General features: G+C 46.3%; 1 protein-coding gene across 10 annotated transcripts in view; it reads left to right on the forward strand.

The window, feature by feature from the left end:
* Positions 1-23,164, forward strand: part of LOC311599147 (uncharacterized protein) — a 93,872-nt gene that overhangs the window by 45,347 nt on the left and 25,361 nt on the right. For 5 of the 10 annotated variants that reach the window (XR_014779775.1, XR_014779776.1, XR_014779781.1 and 2 more), the window contains 2 exons: positions 15,626-15,771; positions 17,574-18,673. The exons of 2 other annotated variants lie outside the window; for them this stretch is intronic. The gene's annotated coding sequence lies outside the window, so the exon portion shown is untranslated. Of the gene's footprint in view, positions 1-8,092; positions 8,288-15,625; positions 16,588-17,573; positions 18,674-23,164 lie in introns of those variants that run through there. 3 more of the 10 variants (XR_014779778.1, XR_014779780.1, XR_014779782.1) reach the window with 3 other exon arrangements.

Below are 23,164 nucleotides of genomic sequence, written 5' to 3' on the forward strand. Positions count from 1 at the left end.
CCTGACAGTCTGGTGGTTGAACAGGTCCTCAGAGGCCACAAGCCTGCTTCTGGTTTCTTAACTCCCTCCATACCCCTGGTCCTGCTCTCTGAAACTTTCCCAAATGAATCCAAATCTTTAAGAATGTTTTCTAGCCATAGAGGGAAGCAGAGGCAGGTGGAGCGATATGAGTTCATGGCCAGCCTGGTCTACAAAGTGAGTCCAGGACAGCCATGGCTACACAGAGAAACCCTGTCTTGAAGAATTAAAAAAAAAAAAAAAGAATGTTTTCTAACATTTGAAGTTAGGGCTCTTGCAGCTCCTAACTTTTCCTCTCACAAGCTAATTGTGTGAATCTTGATCCTCCTGACATTACCCATTTAACCATATATATAATATCTATAGGAGGATGACTTTCAAAAAATAAGTTGGAATAGTAAAGTTGACCTAGCAATTTCATCTTTAGTGATTGACTCTTACCATGCAGCCATTCACTCTAAATTGAAACATTCCCTCCAAGAGAGATGAACTTAATAAGACTTAGAAGTAAATAAACTAACAGGGCTCTGGAAATCCTACAAGTCTTAGGAAGCTGCTGAAACATACAAGACTCATAAGGTCCCACCCCCAAGGTTAGATAAGGGGCACAATTACTAGGGAAAGGAGACTCTGGTTACTGCAACTGCCTTTAAGGATGCATGGTGCTCCAGGGATGCAACTTCTGTGAGTTGCCACCGATCATGGAGTGGTCTTTTAGCAAGGCAGCAATACACAGCAACTGTATGTTTATCTATTCTCCTGTAAGTAGTCTCAACAAACTCGCAGGTTCACTAAGCTAGACTTGGCTGAAATCCTTTTCTTAGATCTCTCCTAGGTGCTTGATCCAGCATACCAATGACCTTGCCAGGTGTCTTAGGAATGGTGCAACTGACCACATCCTGGGCAGGTGGAGCCACACTCAATACAGTTGCTGCCCGCTGATTACTCAAAAGTGAGAACAGAGGCTGCCAGGGGCTGGAGACAGGAGAGTGAGGAGTGACTTCTTTGTGGGTAGGTTCAGGTGGAGAAGGTCAAAGAGTTCTGAAGCCAGAGCACAGTGGTGGTCACAAAATCATATGCGTGGACTTAGTGCCACCTAACTTTATAATGGCTAAAATGACTTTAAATTAGCCGGACATGGTGGCTCACACCTTTAATCCCAGCACTTGGGAGGCCGGTCCCTGTGAGTTCGAGGCCAGCCTGGTCTAGAAAGCAAGTCTAGGACAGCCAAGGCTACACAGAGAAACCTTGTCTCAAAAAAAAAAAAAGAAAAGAAAAAAAAAGACTTTAAATTATGCATATTTTTCCAAATATCAAATAGAAATAAACAAAAATATGTTTTCCAGTTCTCCTGTTGGTAAGCACGTGTGACAGTTCTAGTTTTGCCTGTTCACTTGTTTGCTTTTATTGATACTGCAGTCACCACTGCTAGAAGCATCCTTTCACATGTCCCTTGGTACACACCAGCAAGAAATTTTGTAGCGGTGTGGTGTGTGACTTTTCCTGGGGACACAAGAACGAATGCTGTAGTGTTTTGAATATGAACAGTCCCCATAGGCTCATATAGTTGATTGCTTAGTCATCAAGGAGTGGGGCTCTTTGCTAGGATTAGACGGATTAGGAAGGGTGGCCTTGTTGGAGGGAGCGCCTCACTGGTGAGGTTTCAAAAACCCAAGCCAGGGGCCGCATCTCTCTACCTCTGCTTGCTTACGAGTCAGGATGTGCCTCTTAGCTCCTGCTCCAGCACCTGCCTGTGTGCTACCATGCCCCTGCCAGGATGATGATGATGACGATGATGACGATGACGATGATGATGATGGAGTAAGCCTCTGAAACTAAGCAAGATCTCAATTAAATGTTTTCTCCTGTAATGGTTGCCTTGGTCATGGCGTCTCTTCACAGCAATAAAACTGTAATGCCCAAGTTGTGAAACCCCCAAAGACCACCAGGAATCAGCTGGATGCAGATTACACAGGGTCTTATTTATTTCAAGCTCAGAGCTTGGACCGTCAGCCCCCTCATAAGGAGGGAAGATGGTGGCCCCTAGTGCTAGGGGAACAGGGTTTTTAAAGAAAAAAACTGCAGGTGTCTGGGGTGGGGGTGGGGGGAGTTCTAAGCCATTTCTAAGCCTTGCTGTTACATGATAGGTTACAGGGGTTAGAGGGATACAGAAAATTGCCCTGTAAGCTGATTGGCTGGGTGACCAGGGCTAAGCAAAGGGACCAGGGTCAGACTGCAGGGAGGAGTTTTTCATTTGTTCTGGTCACTGTGACCTGCAGCTCTGATTGGTTGCCCCCAGGTGCAAGCTCCTAGGAAAGGTTGCTAGCTGTGTGTTTGTGGCTCTCCCTGGAAACTCCCAAGGTGGGGAGGGGGAGGCAGGAAGTCAGGCCCTGAACACAAAATGGCGTTGCTTTGGTATCTACAAAACAGTGACTAAGACAGACGTTTGTATCAGAAATGAGGTATTTTTATGATAGACTTGACCATGCTGCTTGCTGATGGATTATGGGCTTTGGGACTTTGGACTAGAAGTGCTTTTAAGGATGCTGGACCATCCTAGCAGTAGCCCGGACAGTGGTGCTGAGAGAGAGCAATGTGAGGAATATAAATTATGATGGCCCAGCTCAAAAACTTTCAGAGGGAAAGAATATTAGTAGGTAGCCTAGAGATCATTTTTGTGATATTTTGGCAAAAAATGTGGCTTTTAAAAAAATTCTTGCTCTAAAAATATACTTTAGGCTAAATTGAAAAGTTTTTGCATTAAATGGTGATGGCAGAGGAGATTTCAAGATAACCTAATATTGACTAGGTCATACGGTCTTTAGTGGTCACTGTTTGTTTGTTTTTCAAGACAGGGTTTCTTTGTGTGACGTTGGCTGTCCTAGACTCACTTTGTAGAGCAGACTGACCTTGAACTCACAACACTTTAGTGGTCAATCTTAAAGCAAGCAGAGAAAGGAAAAATACAAAATGTACAGTGTAGTGATGTTTTTAAGAATTCTGGAATTTTGTTTTTTTTTTTTTAAACACAGAAATATTATAAGAATATGCTTTCATTTTAACCCCAGATGTAGGGATGTGGGGCTGTTTTAGAGCCTTTTGAGTTAGAGATCTATACTTGTCTGGACCTCTCTACAGACTGCATCTTTTTTTTTTTTTAAGATTTATTTATTTATTTATTACTTGTACAATATCCTGCCTGCATGTATGCCAGCAAGCCAGACAAGGCCATCAGATCTCATTACACATGGTTGTGAGACACCATGTGGTTGCTGGGAGTTGAACTCAGAACCTTTGGAAGAACAAGCAGTGCTCTTAACCGCTGAGCCATCTCTCCAGCACTACAGTCTGCATCTTAACTGTTCCCTTTAAGTGTGTATGTTAAAGGCTTGATCCCCAGGGTGGTGGGTGCTAATAAGAGGCAGTGGAACTTTTACAAGCTGAGGCAGTAAAGTGTACAAGTGGGAGGTCTGTAGGCCCTTGGAGTGTGCTAGGTTGTGATGGACAGTCCAAATTGCTCCCAATTCCTTGTGCCAGTTCACCAGCGACCAGCAGCACAGGGGAACTGTTTTGTCCAGGCACCCTTATTGCTTCTAAAAGCTTTTTGGTTGTTATTGTGTTGGTGGGTTTTTGGTTCTGTAGTTTATCTCTAGGAGAGGAGAGTGGGACATTAGCCCCTCCATTTTGTTGTTGCTCTTGTTCTCCTGTCTCAGGCGTTGGAGTAGCTGTGGCACCAAGCCTTGCTTCTTCCCTTCTTTTCTACTTCCTGGCCATCAGGGAGCTAGGGAGATGGCTCAGCAGTTAAGAGCAGGTGCCGCTACTACAGAGGACCTGAGTTCAATTCCCAGCTCCCACATCTCACAGCCGATGAAGGCCAGATCCCTAGGCAATTGAATGCACTTGTATACACCACACACAGGCACATAAATATAATTAAAAATAGAATCTACTTCCTGGCCACGAGCTGAGTGGCTCCGCTGCTTGCTTTCCACCATCATGTGCTGTCTGGTCACAGGTCAAAGCAACAGGGTAGACTTATCATGGACTAAAGTGTCCAAAACGGAGAACTAAAATAAACCTTTTCTCTTCATAAGTTGACCGTCAACAGTCATCTGTTATAGTGACGGAAAGCTCCCTGGCTCCTGGGTTAGGCACCTGAAGGTTCTCCACGTTTAGTGACGTAACATGCTTTCTGGCCACGATAAGCAGTGACCTGTAAACTTAACTGATGAGTAGAGACATAGATATATCTGTGGGGATCAGGAATGGGGGTGGGGTGGGGGGGTCGAGGAGTCGGGGGCTGGGCGGGAGGGGCAGTGAATGGTGACCCAGCCCACTCTGAATCCACGGTATCAGACTCAAAGGTGCAGATCTAACTTTATTATCCAGTGTAAAGACCTATAAAAGATTGAAGGGCCAATCAGACCACCCCATGCAGGCCTCAAGCACCAACAGCAACCCATCAGGTTGGTGTAGATATGAGGGAATGTGGGGGAGGGGCAGGGTCACCTCAGGAGACTTCTGTGAAGAAGGGGGAAGCAGCCACCGCCCTAGCCTCGGACCCATTTTGAGACGTCACCGGTGTGCTAGGAGTCCCTAGTGGATCAACACTGTGCGCAGTGGATCAGGACCTTTCAAGCCTGATGCTGCACTTGCCACTCTCTGTGGGCCTCCAAAAGGCTTGTGTGGATACCCCCCACATATATTATTTCAATTTTTTTAAACAAAAAGTTTAACTTAATTTAATGTATGTGGGTAGGTATATATGATGTATGTATATGTATGTGTGGTGTGATTATGGAGGCATACATGCCACAGCGTGTGATCAGAGGACGTCTTCTGGTTCTGCCCCTTTTCCTTTGCATGGGTTCTGGGGATTGAAGTTAAGTCATCAGGCAAAGCAAAGTGAGGGAATTGTTTTCTTCACCTCAGTGTCGCCGAAAAGCATTTTCTTTGCTGGAAAAAGCCCACCCATCTATTTTGAGATAAAAAAATCAGTCTTCTTTATCCACGCATTTTATGAAGATAAAGTAATCTATTAGAAAAGACTCATCTGTGGTGCCAGAGTAAGCCACATTTTAGGGTACACATTTGGGGGATGCAGACTGCTCCGACATGATGAAAGAAAGATGGTAACATATAAGGCTCCTTCCTGTCTGTCCTTCTCAGACCTCAGTCTATACAGACACTGTTGAAATAGCTTTGGCTTAACTATCTTTTTACGTTTATTTATTTATTTGTGTGTGTGTGTGTGTGTGTGTGTGTGTGTGAGTGTATGTGTGAAAGAACAACTCCCCGGAGCTGATTCTGTCCTTTGGTCACTGGGGTTTCAGAGGTTGCACTCAGGGCCTCAGGTTTGGCTGGTGGTTTTACCTGATGACAGAAGCATCACCCTGGCGTTTTTTGTTTTGTTTTGTTTTTTGTTTTTTTTGTTTTTTGTTTTTTTTAAAGCAGGGCTGCATGTTGCTCAGAGTGTCCTCAAACCCTCTATATAGTTGAGGATGACCTTGAGATTCAAATCCTCCTGTTTCCACTTCCCAAATGATGGGATTATATAGGTATACACCACCAGGCTGGAGAGACGGCTCAGCCATTAAAGGCTAGGCTCCCAACCAAAAATATAAGAGGTATTCCCTTCCATACCTGGAATCTTGGCTATTCTTTGGGGGAAAAAATCATGTACCAGTTCTTAGCCACTTGCTGTTATAAAAATGCCCTGATGAGCAGCCTGTGGGAAGCTGTCATTGAAGGGTGCATTTCTGGAAGGGAAACTTCAGGATCAGTAGGTTGATAGACAGTTCAGATTGCTCCTAAGCGGCTGTGACAGTTCACCAGCCACCACAGCACAGGGGAGCTGTCTGGTGACAGGCTCACACTGCGTCTGAGCACCCTTTGGATGGCATTGTGTGTGTGGTTCTCCTCTACAGGAAAGGGTAATTTTACATCCTTATTGTCAGTCTCTCTTTTTCCTCTACCTCCCCAACCCTTCAGACAGGACCTCACTATGTAGCCTAGGCTGGCCTCGAATGCTCACTCTGAGTTCTGGACTGCAGGTGTGCCACTGTGTGTGGCTTCCAGAGCAATGCTGAACAGCAGTGGTGTCTTTTTCTGACGCTTATGGAAAAGCTTCCATTATTTACCTTTCAAGCATGAAATAAAAAGCAAGCAAACAATAAGAAGTCCCAGCATCTATCCCTATCTCCTGCTAAGTGGAGACTTTCAGGGGACATCTCTGTTGGGCTAGTGTCCAAGTTTAAGTGGATATATACCATGTGTCTGGGTTAAGCCACTCAGGATAATTTCTAGTTCCATCCATTTGCCTGCAAATTTCAGGATTTCCTTATTTTTAATAGCTGAGTAGTATTCCATTGTGTAAATGCACCACAGTTTCTTTATCCATTCTTTCACTGAGGAACATCTAGGTTGTTTCTAGGTTCTGGCTATTACGAATAAGGCTGCTATGAACATGGTTGAACATTTGTCCTTGTGTGCTGGAGCATCTTCTGGGTGTATTCCAAGGAGTGGAATAGCTGGATCTTGAGGTAGTCCTATTCCCAGTTTTCTGAGAAAGTGCCAGATTGATTTCCAAAGTGGTTTTTACAAGTTGGCATTCCCACCGGTAATGAAGGAGTGTTCTCCTTTCTCCACATCCTCGCCAGCATGTGCTGTCACTTGAGTTTTTGATCTTAGCCATTCTGATGGGTGTAAGATGGAATCTCAGAGTCTTTTGATTTGCATTTCTCTGATGACTAAGCATGTTGAGCATTTCTTTAAGTGTTTCTTAGCCATTCAATATTCCTCTGTTAGGAATTCTCTGTTTAGTTCTGAGCCCCATTTCTTAATTGGGTTGTTTGGTTTGGTGGTGTTTAATTTCTTGAGCTCTTTATATATTTTGGATATTAGTCCTTTGTCAGATGTAGGGTTGGTGAAGATCTTTTCCCAGTCTATAGGCTGTCGCTTTGTTCTGTGGATAGTATCTTCTGCCTTACAGAAACTTCTCAGCCTCATGAGGTCCCATTTATTAATTGTTGACCTTAGGGCCTGGGCTATTGGTGTTCTGCTCAGGAAGTTGTCTCCTGTGCCAACGAGTTCCAGGCTCTTCCCCACTTTGTCTTCTAACAGATTTGGTGTCTCTGGTTTTATGCGGAGGTCTTTAATCCACTTGGACTTGAGTTTTGTACATGGTGATAAATATGGATCTACTTGCATTTTTCTACCTGTAGACATCCAGTTAGACCAGCACCATTTGTTGAAGATGCTCTCCTTTTTCCAATGAATAGATTTGGCTTCTAGGCTACCAGGATGAGACCTGATAGGCTGTGATCATATGGTGGGGGAGGAGGTTCCCTTCAGTCACAGACCTAGGCCAAGGGAACAGAATGAAAGAGGGAGTGGGGAATGGGAAGATGCAAGCGAGGGGATAACAATTGGGATGTAATCTGGATAAATTACCTAAATTAAAAAAACAAACAAACAAACATGAGGCTAGAAAGGTGGCTCAGTGGTTAAGAGCACTGGTCAATCTTGCAGAGGATCTGGGTTTTATTTTCAGCAACCATACGGCAGCTCACAACTGCATATAACTCCAGTTCCAGGGGATTCACTGTCTGTCTTTTTCTTGCCTCCACAGGCACTGTGTTAATGTGGTGCACAGACACACACGCAGGAAAATCATATAGACACATGCAACAAAAGTAAATAAATAAATATTAAAGGGCACTAAATCTTTTAAAAATAATAATTTATTTTATTTTATGTGTATGGGTGTTTGGCCTGCATGTATGTCTGGGTACCACTTGCATACCTGGTGCCGTCAGGGGCCAGCAGAGGACATCGCATCCCCTGGGACTGGGATTACAGACAGCTGTGAGAAGCCACGTGGGTATTAGGAATCACTGTGGGTCCTCTGGAAGAGCAGCCAGCATTCTCAACTGCAGAGCCATCTCTTCAGCTCCATAAATCTTTTTTTTTAAATCATAAATGAAGCATTGAAATTTGCCATGTGTCTTTTTAAAATCCATACAACTTATTTTTACTGAAAGTAATTTTTTTATGTTAAATTAAAATTATTCAGGAAATCCAAGGCTTCTGGTTGCCCTCAGTCTATGTGAAAAAGTTATGCTTGGGGCTGGAGAGACTGCTCAACACATTTACTGCTCTTTCAGAGGCCTGGGCTTTGGTTCTGGGCTCTCAACCACCTTAACTCCAGTTCCAGAACATCAGAGATCTTCCTCCGGCCTCCTTCAGCATCCCACATGGATATGTGGAATATCCTCCCACCCCCAGATTAAAAAAAAAATAAATTTAAAGAAAAGTAATGCTGCCAGGTGCGATGTTACATGCCCCAAGGAGGCAGAGGCAGGTGAATCACTGTGAGTTTGAGGCCAGCCTGTTCTACAAAGTGAGTCTAGGACAGCCAAGGCTACCCAGAGAAACCCTGTCTCAAACCTCCTCCCCCACTCCCCTACTCCCCCACCCCCTTATGCCCCCAGCCCCACAGGCCCCTACTCCCCCACTCCCTCACCCTCCCATCCCCACCCAAAGTAATGCTTATAATTTCATTTGTAAGAAAAGAAAAGCCAAGAAATCATGACTTGACAGGGAAATGGCTCAGTACCTAATAGCACTTTGACAGAGTGGAAAACTGCGCAACGCTTGGAAGAATCGTTAACATGGGTTATTTATATTGCGGCAGATTGGTCTGAAGTTTGAGGTCAAGTGAAAACGAGAAGTTCGAAGGGCAGGTGGATCTCTGAGTTCAAGGCCAGCCTGGTCTGTAGTGTGAGTTCCAGGACAGCCAAGGCTACCCAGAGAAAGCCTGTCTCAAAACCGCCAACAAAGAAAACGACAGGTGCACACACAGTGTGTGTGTTCTCACTTGTGCAATCAGTAAAAGAGGTGTGAATGCAGAAGCACATACACAGGAAAGTTCTAGAAGCACAGAGAATACATTGGTGGTATCTGCTTTTCGGTTAGGGCTAAAGTTCTACTGCCAGAGACAAAAGAATTATCTGGTCCCTGGGTGAGGCGGCTGAAGGTTAGCTACATCCCCTCGACAGTACCTTCCCAAACGGTGAGGCTGACGCAGAGGAAAGGTCAAGCCTTTACTGAGCCAAAGAGAGATAAGTCTTGGACACCAAAGACCAAGGAGCCAGGTATTCCAAATCTTTGGCCATCATGGCTTTTTGAAATGGGCACAAAAATGGGCATTTGGCCTGGTGCCATGTGGTCGGGGCCTCAACTTGGAGCACTGTATTCCACCTCCTCCCCACAGCGCACCAGGGAGGAATCAGAAAGCCAGCTTTGCCAGCTCTCAGGTAGGACTCCAGACAGGCTAGCTAACTTCACTATGCCTCAGTTTCCTTAGACTGAAAACAGGGATGAGACTACTTCTCTTATGGTGTTGTCATTACATGAGCTAATGCAAGCGGGTAGTGTGGAGCACCCGTTAGCTAACGGGAACCACTCTGGGCACAAGGCAAGGTGGCTCCTTGGTTAAGCACATTTGAAGACCCAGGTTGATTCACGTGGCTGCTCACAATGGTCTGAAACTCTAGGCGTGCAGAGGGAGGGTGCACATGCATACGTGTACACAAAACTCACACACATAAAATAAAAACAAACACATCTTTAAGACTAAAAAAAGTCATCTCAAAATAGAACAAGCCAGAAGGCAGCATAAACGAAGGACCAGAGACTTCAGCAGTTGAAGCAGCTCAAGGTGTCCTGCTGCTCAGGCTGTGACAGAGACAAGTGGCCCCAGGAGGTTTCTTCTCCTCAGGGAAGAGGGAGAACACTCTGCTGAAGCTGGTGGTGACGGTAACCCCACAGCAGGGGTCAGACGGTAACCCCACAGCAGGGGTCAGACGGTAACCCCACAGCAGGGGTCAGACGGTAACCCCACAGCAGGGGTCAGACGGTAACCCCACAGCAGGGGTCAGACGGTAACCCCACAGCAGGGGTCAGATGGTAACCCCACAGCAGGGGTCAGATGGTAACCCCACAGCAGGGGTCAGATGGTAACCCCACAGCAGGGGTCAGATGGTAACCCCACAGCAGGGGTCAGATGGTAACCCCACAGCAGGGGTCAGCTGTGCCACAGCAGAGGTGCTCACCTCCCTTGCAGTGGGTTTGAGATCTGAGTAGGATAAACAGTACACTCAGACCAAGGACTGCAATGCCAGCTGAGCCTGGCGTCCTCTCAGACTGGGAGAGCTGACCTAACAGCACAGACTCTGCACAGAGAGGTGAGCTGAGGAGGGGGCAAGGCTTGTGGAGATACTCGGGGTGTCAGCTCCTTCCTCCTGTGTGTCACTGTTGGGATCCAGGCTTGGGTTCCAGAACATTAGCGGAGGCATCAGCCAGTGAGTGTGTGTGTGTGTGTGTATGTGAGTGTGTGTGTGAGAGAGTGTGTGTGTGAGAGAGTGTGTGTATGAGAGAGTGTGTGTGTGTTTGTGTGTGTGTGCTTGAATAAAGCACACCACCTTGTTTTTAATAAGAAAAAGAAGAATCATAGTGCTGTCTAGATTAAAAAGCTAATCTCTGGCCCAGGCAGGAAATTCTAGCTACTTGGGAGGTTGAGACAGGAGGAGCACAAGTTTATGAGTAATCCGGGCAACTTAGTGAGACCCTGACTCAAAATAATAAAACTGTAATAGTAAAAAGTAGTCTTGGACCACACAGCTCAATGGTCGAGCACCCTGGAGGGGTTTGGCCATGAAAAGTGCTCCTGAAAAAGTATCACCAATGTGGCCAACGTGTAGCAAACATTCCATAAGCGTGTGCTGGTATGACGAAGTCCGTGTGTTAACCACACTTCAACAGCTCCAAGTCAGTCTTACACAAGCAAGTTACACTGGCTTGTATGGTAGGCACCGATGTTGTCTTGAAGCTAGTGCCCGGTTGAGCATGACAGTGGGAAGGTATGGTGTCTGGTCAGTTCTGTACTGTCCCCGGCCTTGAGGGTTCAAGTGCTCATACAGAGGTTGTCAGTTACAGTGTTTAGAACAGGCAGACTTCGTAGTCACAGTAAGTCCTTCCCTCAACAGTCCTGAAGCCATGTTTTTAATGAGGCAGCTTGGTGAACCTGTGACTGTTTTGTTCATTGAGAATGGCAGTTTCATGGTGTCCTGGAGATTTGTGCTAAGCTCCTAATTGCATAATTGCAAAATGAGGAATAGACACTCTCTCTACTGTTCCTTGAGTGCTATGTGCACAACAACAGAACTTTGACAAGTCGGGAGGTTCAAACTGTGGCCCATGAACACAGTGGTTCTGTGGTTCTGGGTGCTACAAGGGTCCTTCTAGCCAACTTGGATATAAAACCCCTGAGTGTTCTAAAGGCTTAGATGTAGTTAACGTATTTTGGACCTTTCGTTGTTCCTTATAATGTGATATTATTTGACAAGTGATAACCAAGTGAGTACACAACACATTTTAATCACTAACCTTATATGAGAATGTCATTAGAAATTGTCCTTAAAGTGAAAACATACCGGAAAACAAAAACAAACAAACAAACCAAAACAAAACAAAAAAAACAAAGCCAATATGGAACTCCTCTTGCTGAGAAGTAAGCTTTTCCTGGGAGTTGCATCACTTAGGTAGTCTGGCAATAGACATTTATTTCTCAAGGAAGAAAACAAATGACGAGGGAAATGAACATGACCTACATGAGTGGAGGGCAGGAAAGATTCTGGCTCTTGGAGATTTTGTGGGCCCTCCACCCCAAGGGGTGGCACCTTTAGGGAACAGTAAGGAGCAGGGGTGGCTAGGGTTCTGGCTACAGGTCTGGAAAGGTTGGCCTAATTACAGGCACAGTGGGTAGAGGGCGGGGCTGAGGTCTGACCGCTGGGATTGCATCAAAATCTAGGACTGCAGCTGGGGCTGGGGTGGGACCTGTCTGGGGAAACCAGTCTGCTGCGGAGGTAGGGTGTGAGCTAGCACTCACCCGTGTGTGCATCACACCTTCCTGGGCTGTGGGATAAACCATATAGGATGTTTGAGTAGAGAAAAGTGAACATTGATTTGTTCAGGGCACACAGAACCCAATATTCCAAAATTGCCCCCAGTAGAACAAGATGACCTGCACCCCACGGTTGTGTAGTGTCCTGATGGGCCCTAGCCAAGAGGTTAGGATTCCTTGTGTTTCCTGGGGAGCCCTGGGGACTGCGTTTTAAGCAAGCTCCAGAGGCGATATTTTGATGCAGGGGCGCGCGGGACCCTCCCTTAGTAAATGCCCACCCAGTTTCCAGTCGTGTAAACCCTCCCCTGACCTGGTCTGGCTAAGTAAAATGCTGAGTTAATGAATTAGACAGCCAGACCATCTTTATCGGTTGCCTACAGCATCCCATGGGGCTCTGCTCTGGGACTCAGCAGGAAAGGTGACTATTCAGGTAGGTCTCTGTGTCTCCCTGCCTTTGTGCCCCACATCCAGTGACTGCAATCTTTTTCCTGTAATGACACCCTTCTCCACGGGTGCCCCAGTTTTATTCGCTGGGTACTTGTGTTGTTCTCTCGATCCAGACTCCATGCTGGTATTTGTCTTTTTGCTCCCCCGGATCTCCTGGGAGGCCTAGTCACCTCTGCCGCCCCGCCCGCCCCATCTCCCCCATCCCATGAAGACCTTCTGAGTCTTGAGGCTCCCTGGCTTTGTGGCATTTTGCTTGCCCCGCTGAGCTCCTAAATTCTCCCCAGCAGCAGGTGATAGGACAAGGTTGACCTGAAGTGAGGGGGTGGGGGGGGTGAGGGGGTGGGGGAGCAGGGAGGGGGTGGGGGGGATGAGCATGTGCAGCCAGGAGAGATGAGTTGGGACAGAGTCTAGCAACAGTGGCTAAAGACCATGGGAAACCTTGCTAATAGTTCTCCAGCTTTGATCTTCGGAAGGCTGTTTGGTTATTTACCTAGCTTCAATAAACATGAGAGATACAAAGAGGAAGAGACTGACCCGGAGCTGAGAGCAGCTGCCATTCCTCCTGTCCTGTCCTGACACCTGGCTGCTCAGTTTGTGTGGGACTACAGGCATGTGTGTCCTTTCCATAAAAACCCTGTTTCCCAAGGTGACGGGCACTGACTAGCACAACCATCTGTCTGTACACCCCCTCCCCCGCCGGGCTAACCAGAAGTCCCGGCAGCATCCCTCCGGGCAGTGAGCTCAACAGGAAGCTTTCCTTGTACCCTGGTTCCCGCCCCTCAGCTGTGTGGGATGTGGCCCCATGGGCTGAGCTCATCCCGTGACCAGTCCTGGCCCTGACATAGCCCAACATTCTGGTTCCAGTAAGATTTTAGACTTTGGTGTTTTTAAAATAGTTATTATTTTTATTAGTGTGTGTGTGTGACCAGTCCTGGCCCTGACATAGCCCAACATTCTGGTTCCAGTAAGATCTTAGACTTTGGTGTTTTTAAAATAGTTATTATTTTTATTAGTGTGTGTGTGTGTGTGTGTGTGTGTGTGTGTTATCTACCCTCAGAGGTCAGAAGAGGGTATAGAATCTGGAAATATATACAAATGGGTGCTGGGAACTAACTTGAGTCTTCAGCAAGGGCAGTTATTTTTTATATTTTGGAAAAATGACATCACTTCTAAGTATTAATTTATTTGTTTATTTTTTTGGCTTTTCGAGACAGGGTTTCTCTGTGGAGCCCTTGCCGTCCTGGAACTCATTCTGTAGACCAGGCTGTCCTCAAACTCAGAGATCCACCTGCTTCCGCCTCCTGAGTGCTGGGATTAAAGGTGTGCGCCACTACTGCCAAGCCATGTCACTCTTAATGTCTCATAAAGCGACCGCAGTTAGTGTGAATCTGTTGATAATTTCATCACACACCTTCTGGCTTTTTTTTTTTTTTTTAGCCCAAAGGTTTTCCTTTGTTATTGTATCCATTTCTCCAGCGTTGGAGCTGACTATTCCCAAGCTGGGATTTCACCTACTGTCAAAGGCATCAGAGGGGCTGTGTGGCCTTTGCCTGCTCTCTGAGTTCCTTCAGCCAGATGGCAGCATTCCAGAGGTCTTGCTGCCTGGGACGGCTGCACAGCCTGGGCTTCTGATTTACCTGAAGCTGGAAGACGGCTCCACATTCCTGTGTGGGCGCCACTTTCCTCTGTGCTGCCAGGAAGTCCTGCATAAATCCTGCTCTCATTGTAGGCATCTTTAAAAAAATCTATTATATTTTATTTCCTTATCTCTCTACATCTTTTCCCCATCCCAATCCATTCCAACATCCCAACACCTGGTAGGAGAGAGAGAGATGGTTACAGGGGAAAGGGGCGTAGTTTTTTAGACCCCCTGATGTTTAGGGTCATCGGGTTCCCAGGGGCAAGGCCAATCTTCCTTTCAGGATATCTACAACCTCTCAAACTGCAACAGCAGCAACCAGGAGCATGGGGGTGGGGGTGGGGGTGGGGGTGGGGTGGGGGTAGGGGTGGGGGAGCACCAGCAGCCTTCTTCCTCAGAGCCCTTCTCAGAGCCCACAAGAGGCATCTAGTTTGCTGCTGTGGATGATCTGAATCAGCCTCATATCCCACACCTGGGATTAAAAACAAAAAACAAAAAACAAACAAACAAACAAACAAACAACAAAACCCCAATGGGGCTGGAGAGATGGCTCAGAGGCTAAGAGCACTGCCTGCTCTTCCAAAGGTCCTGAGTTCAATTCCCAGCAACCACATGGTGACTCACAACCACCTATAATGAGATCTGGTGCCCTTTTCTGGCCTGCAGTTGTACACGCAGGCAAAACATTGTACACATAATAAATAAATAAATTGTTTTTAAAAAAGATGTTTATATAACATAACTGAGTTTTTTTTTCCTTGACACAGGGTCTCTCTGTGTTAGCCTTGACTGTCCTAGACTCACTTTGTAGACCAGGCTGGCCTCAAACTCACAGCAATCCACCTGCCTCTGCTTCCCGAGTACTGGGATTAAAGGCGTGCACCACCATGCCCGGTTTATAACTGAGTTTTTTTTTTTTTAAAGACACTGAAACTTCCACTATCTCTCATCTCTGTTATTTTCCAACATTGGCTTAGGCCAGTATAGTAGCCTACAGATGGCATCTGATGTGTTTTTCACAGACTGTCAATTTTCTGATTAAATAAATGATTGGGTAAGAAGAACCAAGAGTAAGAAATGTGACTGACTCTGGATAAAAACAAAAAGTCTGGATGATGTTTCTCAGGCCCTCTTCAGTCTCCTCCGTGGCCATGTCAATTCACAGAAGGTGCAGGGCTTGTTTTATTCAGTGCTGCAGTCCTAGCTTCCAGGAGAGTGCTTGGCATCAGGCGGTCTTTATGTTCATTGAATGAATGAATGAATGAATGAATGAATGAAATGAGGTCAGGGTGCCTTGTCTTATTCCATTTCTACTGGTGCCTACTTAAGACTTGTCCCGTGACCCTCTATGTGCGTGTGCGTGTGCATGTGTGTGTGTGTGTGTGTGTGTGTGTAGGTCTCAGTATGCAGCCCAAGCATGCTTTCACATCCTGACCCCCCTGCTCATGGCTGCTGTTTCTCACATCTTGGACGGTCAGAAAGCAAAGAACTGGACAGGAACCGGAACTGGGTGTGACCTCAGAGGCCAGCCTCCAGTGACCCATCTTTCCAACCAGGTTGGATGTCCCAGAGAGTCTACCGCTTCATAATACATCGCCACCATCAGGGGACCAACTGTCTAAACCGTTGAGGACATTTCCGACTCGAGCCACAGCAGTGCTCTTGGACCACAGCAACCCTGGCTGCCGAAGCCGAGGCCCAGGTATCAGGCGCTGTCACACTGTGCCCTTCTTCCTTGCTTTGTCCTCCCTGTGGGAGTGGAAAGATTTGCTAAACCAGCCATCAGAGCTGTGTCTGAGCTGGGTGTGGTGGAGTACGCCCGTAATCCTGGCACCTGGGAAGTGTAGGCAAGGAGGTCAGGAGGCCACCTTAAGTGTGTGTGATCTCAGGGCCAGTGTGGGCTACCCAAAACCCTATTCCCAAGACAACTTCCCTAAACCAAAGATGGGACAAAAGTCGCTTCTAAAAGCGCTTCTATGAATTTTTCTTTAAATCCAGTTTCAAAGCTCCGCAAGAAAACGCTTTCCGCTATATCATGGCCACACCCTTCTGGTTAGTAACCCACACTGCTTATTCATACACACGTTCATAATGTCCTGTAGCTATTTTATTTTATTTTTAAGGCAGGGTCTCTTTACGTAGCCCTGGCTGACCTGGAACTTACTATATAGAGCAGAGATTAAAGACGTAAGCCACCACACCCAGCTCTCCTTCGCTGTTTTAAATAATCACCTTTGCTCTTCAAACATGAAGATTCAATGCGACAACAGATACTAAAACAACAGGCCTGATTCTGTGTAAAATTCTTAAGAAGAGACTTTAAGAGGCTTTGAGCATGGGGCTGAAGACATGGCTCAGAGGTTAAGAGCACTGACTGCTCTTCCAAAGGTCATGAGTTCAATTCCTAGCAACCACATGGTGGCTCACAACCATCTATAATGAGATCTGGTGTCTTCTTCTGGCCTGCAGGCAGGATATTGTATACATAATAAATAAAGAAATCTTTAAAAAAAAAAAAGAGGCTTTGAGCCATGGCATGATGTGGCCTCGCAGAGCTGGAGAGATGGCTCAGTGGTCTAAGAGCACTTGCTGTTCTTCGAGAGGACCCGAGTTCTGTTCCCAGCACCTACACCAGGCAGCCCGGGGCTGTCTGTAGCTCCAGCTCCAGGAGGTCTGAACCTCCTGCTCAGTGGGCACCTGCACTCATGTGCACACCTACATGCAGTCAAACACACCTACACATAATTAGAGTTAATAAAAAAAAATCTTTTTAAAAAAAGTGGCCTCCTAAGATTGGGTGGTACTTTATTCATATCTTTCCCTGTATTTGTTTATTTTGTATGCATGTAGATGTGTGTGGATGCACATGCCACAGTGCACATGTAGAGGTCAAAAGACAACTTGTGGGAAGTGGTTCTTTCCTTCCAACATGGGGTACTTGGAGACCGCACTCAGGCTGTCAGCACTTTTCTTTCCCTTCTTAGCCATCTCCCTAGCCCAGCCTCTTTATTCTTAATGGAACATGAACATTTCTAATAACTCCAGGCAATCATGTCATCTATCTCACTGTATTCGTTATCACCTTGGGATTTGAAACTATTAGGGCAATCTGGTTCTTAAACCTGTTTCATAGATTTGAGCAAATAAAGTAATTTATTCGTCTCTCTAGCAAATATTTACTGAGCACTTACTATGGGCGTGGGAGCAGAAACTTGAATGCTTGCAATCTTCCTGATAGCCCCTTGTAACCTAAGCCTGGAGTAGAAGTCAAGGATTGTGAACTCTGTTCAAAAGAGAGAGAGAGAGAGAGAGAGAGAGAGAGAGAAAGTCCCCGTAAGCCATCTGTTAGTTAAAACCTTGCTACCCACTTGTGCTAGGTAGCTTTTTGTCAACTCCCACAAACTCGCTTCACTTAGGAAGAGGGAACCTTGATTAAAAATAATACCTCTATCAGATTGGCCTGTAGACAAGAAACTATAGAACTTTTTTTTTTAATTATTAAAGATTAATAGAGAAGATCCCAGCCCACAGTGTCACCCCTGGGCAGCTGATCTGGATGGTACAAGAAAACAGACTGAGCAAGCTGTGGGGAGCAAGGCAGTAAGTAGCGCCCCTCGGTGGTCTCTGCTTCAGTTCCCGCCTCTGTGCTGCTGCCGTCAATGACCCGCTGTGACCTGGAAGCTGGAAGGTGAAATGAACCCTTTCTCCCCCAAGTTGGCTTTGCTTAGTGTTTTAGCACAGAAACAAAACCAAACTAGAACACCAAACCAGGCAGGATAATTCTAGATGACGCGGGCTGTTTTTCCTCCCTTGGTTTCCATTAATCAAAGCCTTCACTCATCTCGGCCAAGCCTTACCCAGCTCCAGACTTTCATCCAAGACGCCAAGGCTCCCTATAAATGGCAATTATACCTTTTAACACCCTTGTTCGCCCCACTTAATGGAGAAGAAAAGTGAGGAGGAGAAAGATTCATTGCTTAAGGAGGAGCCACCAACAAGGCTGATGCCTGGAGCCTGCTGCTGACCAGCTGTGTCTGAGAGTAAAAAAACAAAAGGTGCCTAGTAGCCAGCTTCCCCAGCACGAGGCTCAGCAGCCGCTTGCTCACCTGTCTTGATTTCCTGAGCATCTGGGTTTGCAGAGTAGGAACAGTAGCCAATGACTGAGACCCCAAGAAATCCTAAACATCCCCTTCTCTTTATCGGTGTGATGCAGGACAGCTGCTTTGGTCTCTTTGGTGTAGTTGGAGAAAGTAACCAAACAATATTGACCATATTTCCAGAACCCAAATCAGAATACATGACCCAGTATAAAAACTGTAGGTAAATTATAGAAACAATGGAAGAGAAATAAAAAAAAATTGAGGCTATAATAGAAAACCCTGTATGTATGGAACCCTAGGAACTCACATAGCCAAGGCTAGCCCTGAACTGCTCATCCTCCTGCATCTACCTTCAGACTGCTGGGCTTAGAGGACTGTGCCTGTACCTGCCTTACAAAGGATGCCTTCAGAGGGCTATAGATGGCGCATAGAGAATTTACAGTGCACCAACAGGGCTGTGCATGGCTCCCAATGTCTGTGTTACCTTTCAGGCCTTATCAGGAGGTAAAGAGAGGAAGGGGAAGGGAGGGAGTGATGGAGGGAGGAAGGGAGAGAGAGAGAGGGAGAGGAGGAGGGAGGGAAGGAGAAAGAAAGCACATACACATTGGGAGTAATTTTGCATCTCATCTCAGCTAAAGGTGATGATGGTCAGGAATAAAGACTGGTGAGCCCTTGAAGTTCAAGAGAAAGAGCAGCCTGGACACGGATTCATGCCAGCGCAGAAGAGGGGAAGTTGTGGTAATTTAGACCTTGCACGTGGTGGCTCAACATGGGGCCTCCCTATCAACACTGCAGGGCCTGCTCATCAATACCATGGTAACCCGAGCCCTTAGTCACATGCTCAGTTTTATCCTGCATCCCTTGGTTAGGCACGACTTCTGGATAGGACCTAAACTACAGGGTAGCACGAGTCAGCTGAGGAGCAAACCCCAGGCTGCACAAGGGAAGCAGGCTGGGGTGCCTCTTGCATGAGTGGGGAAGGGGGAGGCCTTGCTGTCTCCTCTCAGCCTAACATACCTCGTTCCTCTTAAAACGGGAGCTACAGGAGATTAGAAAGTGTTTCCTCTCAACTGAATCTCACATTCCTAAGCAAAGTCATGGAGCTGGGACTGTAGCTTAGTAACAGGCTTACCACATAAAAGGCCCTAGGTTCCAGCCCTGTTACTGCAAACAGACAGACAGACAGACAGACAAATAACTTTAATTAGTTACTCTTTTGTTGCTGTGATAAAATACCAACACCTGGCGGGCATGGTGTTGCATGCCTCTAATCCCAGCACCCTGTTTGTGTACATGCGAGTGCATGTATGTGCGCCCATATGTGTAGAGGTCACAGGGTAACCTCCAATGTAATTTTTTCAGAAATGTCTACCTTTAAATTTTTTTATATTACTGTGTGCGTGCGCACGTGTGTGTGTGTGTGTGTGTGTGTGTGTGTGTGTGTGTGTGTGTGTATGTCTATACACCAGTGCCATGGTATATGTGTGTGGAGGTCAGTGGACAACTTTCAGAAGTTTGTTTTCTCCTTCTATTGTGTAAATCCCGGGGATTGAACTCAGATTGTCACATGTGACGGCAAGTGACCCACTCACAGAGCAGTTTCCCAGCCCCTGTCTTTTTTTTTTTTTAATTGAGACATATCTTTACTGGCACGGAACTCACTTAAGACTAGGCTGATTGGCCAGTGCTGCCCTCCAGCACTGGGGTTTTAGAGTGTGCTATGCTTAGCTCTTGCTTGCTGGTTTGCCTGCTTGCTTGCTTGCTTGCTTTCATGCAGATTGTTGGGGGCAGAAGTCAGGTTGTTTATGCTTATATGGCAAGCACTTTACCAACTGGGTTCTCTTCACAGCCTTCCTAGGTGGATTTTCTTAATCCTATTATGAACACACTTACCCAGTGTGCTGCAGGCCAACACTGAGAATCTACAGCCAGGCCCTGCTAACCTGCTTGATCCCAGGCAGGTAAATCAGACTTCACTCCCTCTGCGGAAGGCTCCACAGCTCTCCACCTGGGTCTCCATCCTCTTGTCCCTTTGGCTGTGAGCTGGTTTCTATGGAGAAACTTATTTTTCCTTCAGCTAGCCAGGCAGTTCTTCTCCATGCCAGAGCTTGGCTGGGAGTATGTTTGGTGTGGTCTGTTTCCTTTTATCACCGCACAGATGTGATGCGTGCCCCCGTGGTGCCCTCCATCCTAGCACGTTCCACTGGCTGGAACTTACCTACGAGCTCCAGAAAGGGGCAACAGTGGAGGAGACCGATGGTCTTCACCAGCCACAGTAGAGCTAAAACTAAGAAGGGAGGCTATGGTGAGATGCCACCAGTGGCACAATACGCCTGATTGACACATTTTAATTGCTATCTCCAGTGAAAGGGTCTATGACACAGCGTGACTGTCGTCCAACAGGGCTGGAAATCCTTCTGGTCGTTATTAGGGCACCCTCAGCCAGAATGGAGGTGGAGGTGGAGTGGGACGGATAATCAATAAAATGACAGGGGGGCTGGAGAGATGGCTCAGTGGTTAAGAGCACTGTCTGTTCTTCCAAAGGTCCTGAGTTCAATTCCCAGCAACCACATGGTGGCTCACAACCATCTATAATGTGATCTGGTGCCCTCTTCTGGTGTGCAGGCAAAACACTATATACATAATAAATAAATCTTAAAAAAGAAAAGAAAAGAAAACGACAGGGAAAGCAGTGTCTTCTGGGATACAAAGGAAAGCAACACGCAGTGATTGAGTGAAATCAAACTTGCTTAGCAGATGGTGGGTTGAACCAACGCTGCATCAAAGATCCACCGTCTCGTCCATACACAGAGGAGATAAGTGATAAGACCCCAGCAACCTTCTGCTGGGGAAAGACCAAGGCTCTACCTTCCTTTTTAATAATGCTTGCTTTGGGGCTGGAGAGATGGCTCAGAGGTTAAGCGCACTGACTGGTTTTCCAAAGGGTCTTGAGTTCAATTCTTAGCAACCACATGGCGGCTCAAAACCAGCTATAATGATGCCCTCTTCTAGCCTGTAAATGTACGTGCACACAGAGCACTGTATACATAATAAAAAAATAAATACATATTTCAAATGCTTGCTTTCAACAACAATTGCTTTGATGAACTGAATTAGAATTTTAAGTGGGGCACTCCCCTATTGGAGCTCCTGAGTGAGGAGGAGGTTTCCCAGCAGAGCTGGCCAGGAGGAGGAGGAACAAGAGTTCAAGGCTAGCCTGGGCTCTACAGAGATACCCTGTCGTAAGAACCAATGAGATCCTGTCCCAGCCATGGTGGCCCTGCTTGGACATAAGGAAGCTGTCTCCCTAGGCCCATGCAGCTATGCTGAAAACAGGGTCTGTATACGCTTCTGTTATTATATGGGGCGAAGTGACCCACAAATACTAGTGACTGTTTTCCGAATTTTTTAGGTTTAGAGTTCTAGGAGAGCAAGTATAACAGGGAATGACAGGCTCTCTGTTTCACACAGTGGGCTCTTTAAATATAAACTCACTCCATCGCAGGCTTAAATGTTATCTTCGGTATCTTTTCCATCCCTAGGACTTCCAGAAGATGTTTTCTGATCTCCACTCAAGATGGGCTTTCTCAGTTCTTCTTCTTCTTCTTCTTCTTCTTCTTCTTCTTCTTCTTCTTCTTCTTCTTCTTCTTCTTCTTCTCCTTCTCCTTCTCCTTCTCCTTCTCCTTCTCCTTCTCCTTCTCCTTCTTCTTCTTCTTCTTCTTGTTTTTCTTCTTCTTCTTTTTCCAAGACAGGGTTTCTCTGTGTAGCCTTGGCTGTCCTGGACTCACTTTGTAGACCAGGCTGGCCTCAAACTCACAGCGATGTGCCTGCCTCTACCTCCCGAGTGCTGGGATGAAAGGCATGCTGCTTTCTTAGTTTTTAACAAGAGGAGTCCAGTCATTCTGAGTGCCTGATGGCAAGCACTCATCTCTGGAATCTGTCTGCTTTCCTAGGCTCATGTTGCCAGTTCCTGAGTGGGACTCGCAGTGGGGCCTAGAGATGAGGCTAGTGCATTCCTTAGCATTGGACTTTTTATTTATTTTTAGATTTTATTCAAAAGTTTTATTGTGATAAAATACACATAGATGGTTCAGCCACGAAAGGCTAAGCTCACAGCCGACACATCAAAATACAGGTAGCATAAACTTTACCACTTTAACCATTTTTAGTGCACAGTTTAGTGGTGTTAAGTACATCCCACGTTCAATACCCACAACTCTTATCATTTATAAAATAAAGACTCTACCCTCACTAAATAAAGATTTTCCGACCTCCCTCCTCTCAGCCCCCTGCTACCGACCACCAGGGTGAGCTTGGTTTTATATGGTTTCCTAGAAACTGAGATATGAGACGCCAATGAAGGTGTTTAGGGACCAGCGACATAATTTCATTATATTTCTCCATTTAAAAAAAATTAAGGAGGAAGGAATTTCTTTGTCTGGGACCAAAATTAAAGTCTCTAGGGACAAGCTGAGGGGGTGGGTTGTCTTTCATTTGCACGTGGAGTGCGTGGCTGAGAACAAAGAGCCTTGGTCACGCAGGCAAAACAGCGACACCTGCTGGTGGATGGCAAAACTACTTTTCAGACAGTCATAAGCCGGCAAAAGGGATGTATGGATACATATCCCGTCTTATTGTGTGCTGCTGACTCCTATTTGGAAAAGCTGTCATCTAATCATGGGCTATGAATGTTCTGGAAAGAGACTGTACAATAGTTTGCTGCGATGTGTCGTTGATCACCCTGGCCAGAGTTCTTTGGGCAAAGGCAGTCTTTTCCCTGCTGTGTTTTCCCCACTGTTCTTAATCTGTATACTGTAATAAAAGGTCCTGCAGGGCCGATATGCAGAAAGAGGACTCCTTCCTAGCCCAGCCAGCTGACACCCTGATGTGCGCCACATCTGCTGAAGGAAGCAAAAGAGTGGTCCTGCTGGAGTTGAGCCCAGCTTCTCTTGGCCAGCTGTTAATTCTGTGTGGACTCACCGGCTGCCGCTCCTA

The sequence above is a fragment of the Acomys minous genome (genome assembly GCF_964271855.1).
Source record: "Acomys minous genome assembly, chromosome: 6".
NCBI classification, from domain to species: domain Eukaryota; kingdom Metazoa; phylum Chordata; class Mammalia; order Rodentia; family Muridae; genus Acomys; species Acomys minous.